Raw genomic sequence first — 4,270 nt, 5'->3', positions numbered from 1 at the left:
TGGATGGGTATATGAATAGGAAGGGTTTGGAGGGATATGGGCCGGGTGCTGGCAGGTGGGACTAGATTGGGTTGGGATAGCTGGTCGGCATGGACGGGTTGGACCGAAGGGTCTGTTTCCGTGTACATCTCTATGACTCTATGACTAATTATCATAACTCCTCCTTTCCCAGCAGAAAAACTGAGAGTCCCTCAGACGTGGAGGTGTTTGATTGGAATCAGCGGCAAATGTATGCAAAATCGGTAATGGGGGAGCAATTCACTCAGTCTCTGGGGGTGGGGGGGTGGGGTGCGTAGGGTGTGGGGCATGGGTTTTGTGAGAGATAATTATTTTCAAGTTACTAAATAGAATTTGATTGCAACAAGTTGATGCCTGCTGAACAGGCCAAAGGTTTTCTTCTGTGCTGTGCTCATTCTTGATGGGCCGAATGGCCTCTTTTGCACTGTAGTGATTCTAAGATTGTATGAGATATCGATTTAGAAATGAAACAAATGAAAGATTAGGGTAACCAGCCCAGACTATCATTTCCCCTTCACTGTCATGGCCCAATGCCCAGCCCCATCTGCCATCTGACCCTCACTGCCTGCTCCCTGTGCCGCAACTCTCATTTGCTCTTCCTCAAATCAGGAGCTCCCTGAAAGCCTCCTATTCCCAAACCCAACCAAAGACTCACCACCACAGCTCCTGGCCTTGGGCCAATCAGGCTCCAGCTCCTAACCTTGGGCCAATCAAGCTCCAGCTCCTGGCCTTTGGCCAATCAAGCTCCAGCTCCTGGTCTTGGGCCAATCATACTCTGGCTCTCGGCCTCAGGCCAATCAGGCACCAGCTCCTAGTCTTGGGTGTGCGCGTGTGCCAATCATCCACTGTGACACATCCTTATTGATGTGTGTTAGCATTGAGCAGACAATGACATTTACCCTCATGAAGGGAAGTACATCAGCCATCCTTTTGTTGTACTACAGCTAGGATCCCTTGAGATTCCTACAGCTGTGACTTCAGTGCAGGCTGCCACAGTCAAATAGCCTCCTGTTGCCATTCCAAGGTCACAGAATCTCTTCTCTAGTAGATGACCTGCAGGTGAACCTCTCAAGGAGCATGGCTGAAGTGTGAAGGCACTTTATGTCCGGTCTGTGTCAGCTCCAAGGGTCAATGAGTTGACCAATGCAGATTATGATGGCATGGGTTGCAGGCAGTAGAGAGCTGTCTGGGTGTCTTTTAAAAATGTTCTGTGGATTGGAGTGTTGAAGGTCTGAGGTGGCAGAACCTCCTGCCCACCTGCCTCATAAGGGTCAGTGTTCTCCTTGTACTCGTGGACTTATCTTCCACTTTTAGGACCAATGTCATGCAGTCTTCAAGAGACAAAATCTAGTCTGGATACTGTAAGAGTGGCAACCACAGTCTAATTGCTAGGCAGCTCATAATTCTTTTCAAGAGGACTGTCCTCCAAATTTCTAGCCAGAAGTTCTAATCTAGGCTCCTTCAGAAATGTAAAGTGCAGCTGAAATCAACAGAAGATCATTGGGGGATGTCAAACCACATCTCGTTTTGCAGCAGTTAGTGTGCCATATTCTGAGGTACAATACAATACAGGAACAGGCCCATTGGACCATCAAGCCTGCGCCAATTCCTAGTCCTTATTTAGACCCACTACGTATTGCCCATATGCGATTTCCATCCATCTGTTCGCCTCCCATTCACGTGTCTATCAAGATACGCCTTAAAATCGCTAATGTGCCTGCTTCCACCACCTACTGGCAGCCCATTCCAGGCACCCACCACCCTCTGAGTGAAAATGTTTCCCTGCACCTCTCCCCTGAATTTTCCCCCTCTCACCTTGAACCTGTGTCCTCTTGTAGTTGAACTTTCAACCCTGGGAAAAAGCCTCTGACTATCCACCCTATCTAAACCTCTCATAATTTTGTAGATCTCTATCAGGACACCCCTTTGCCTCTATCTTTCCAGTGAAAACAATTGGAGTTTATCCAACCTCTCCTCAGAACTAAAACATTGCAGACCAGGCAATATCCTGGTATGCCTTCTCTGGACCCTCTCCAAGACATCCATGACGTTCTGGTAATGTGGTGACCACAATTGCAAACAATATTCCAAATGCAGCCTAATTCAAGATTTGTACAGCTGTAACATAACTTACCAACTTTTATATTCACTACCCCAGCTGATGAAGGCAAGTGTGCTGTATGCTTTCTTGACCACCTTATCCAACCATGTTGCCACTTTCTGGGATCTGTGGACCTGTATCCCCAGCTCCCTCTGTATGTCAGTGCTCCTAAGGGTTCTGCTGTGTTTTGTATAATTTGTACCTGGATTTGATCTTTCAAAGTGGACCACCTCACATTTGTCCAGATTAAACTCCATCTGCCATTTCACTGCCCAGATCTGCAATCTACCTACATTCTGCTGTATTCTTTGACAATCTTCCTCACGATAGAACCTTTCTGCCCAGTTCTGCAGCTTATCTATATCCCGCTGTAACCTGCCACATCCTTCCTCACTGTCAACAACTCCACCGACTTTTGTATCATCCGCAAACTTACTCACCCAACCTTCTAACCCCTCTTCCAGGTCATTTATAAAAATGACAAACAGCAATGGTCCCAAAACAGATCCTTGCGGAACACCGCTAGTAACTGCACTCCAAGATGAACCTTTACCATCAACTACTACCCTCTGTCTTCTTCCAGCCAGCCAATTCCTAATCCAAACCTCCAACTCACCCTCAATGCCATATCTCCGTAGTTTTTGCAGTAGCCTACCATGGGGAACCTTACCAAACGCCTTACTAAAATCCACATACACCACATCTACCACTTTACCCTCGTCCACCTCCTTAGTCACCTTCTCAAAGAATTCAATAAGGTTTGTGAGGCACGACCTGCCCTTCACAAAACCATCCAGAATTTCCAACACCTCTTCTCTACATACCTCAAAGTCATCCATTCTACTTAATTGTGACTCAGTACTCACATTGACAACAATGTCCTGTTCCTGATTGAATACTGACGAAAAGTATTCATTCAGTGTCTCCCCAATCTCTTCAGCCTCCACACGCAAATTCCCACTACTATCCTTGACTGGACCTATTCCTACCCTAGTCATTCTTTTAATCCTGACATACGTATAAAAAGCCTTCGGGTTTTCCCTAATCCTACCAACTGAGGACTTTTCAAGTCCCCTCTTTGCTGCTCTTAGCTCTCTTCAGATCCTTCCTGGCTACCTTATAACTCTCAATCGCCCCAATTGAACCTTCATGCCTCATCTTTACACAGGCCGCCCTCTTCCATTTAACAAGGGATTCCAATTCCTTATTAAACCATGGCTCCCTCACATGACCCTTTCCTCCCTGCCTGACAGGTACATACTTATCAAGGACACTCAATAGTTGCTCCTTGAACAAGCTCCACATATCAATTGCGCCCTTCCCTTGAGGCCTACTTTTCCAAGCCACGCATCCTAAGTCGTGCCTCACCGCATCATAATTTCCCTGCCCCCAGCTATAACTCTTGCCCTGCATACACACTTATCCCTCTCCATCACTAGAATAAAAGTTACCGAATTGTGGTCACTGTCCCCAAAGTGCTCACCTACCTCCAATTCTAACACCTGGCCTGGTTCATTACCCAGAACCAAATCCAGTATGGCCTCACCTCTTGTTGGCCTGTCTACATATTATGTCAGGAAACCCTCCTGCACACATTAGACAAACACTGACCCATCTAACGAACTTGAGCTATAGCTTTCCCAATCAATATCAGGAAAGTTAAAGTCCCCCATAACAACCACCCTATTACTGTCACTCATCCCCTGAATCACCTTCCCTATCCTTTCTTCAATGATTCTAGGACTATTAGGAGGCCAGTAAAAGACTCCTAACAGGGTGACCTCACCTTTCCTATTCCTAACCTCAGCCCAAACTACCTCAGATGGCAAGTCCTCATCCAACGTCCTTTCCACCACTGTAATACTATCTTTGACAAGCAATGCCACACCTCCCCCTCTTTTACCCCCACCTCTGACCCGACTAAAACATTTAAATCCCGGAACCTGCAACAGCCAATCCTGTCCCTGTACTAGCCATGTCTCCGTAATAGCCACAACATCGAAGTCCCAGGTACCAACCCACGCTGCAAGTTCACCTACCTGATTTCGTATACTTCTTGCATTGAAGTATACACACTTCAAGCCACTTCCCTGTTTACAGGCACCCTCCTTGGAAATTGATGCCATGTTCCTAACCTCCCGACACTCCAGG

Source organism: Chiloscyllium plagiosum, chromosome 30, assembly GCF_004010195.1.
Source record: "Chiloscyllium plagiosum isolate BGI_BamShark_2017 chromosome 30, ASM401019v2, whole genome shotgun sequence".
In the NCBI taxonomy this organism is placed as follows: Eukaryota; Metazoa; Chordata; class Chondrichthyes; order Orectolobiformes; family Hemiscylliidae; genus Chiloscyllium; species Chiloscyllium plagiosum.
This window is presented reverse-complemented; position numbering follows the sequence as displayed.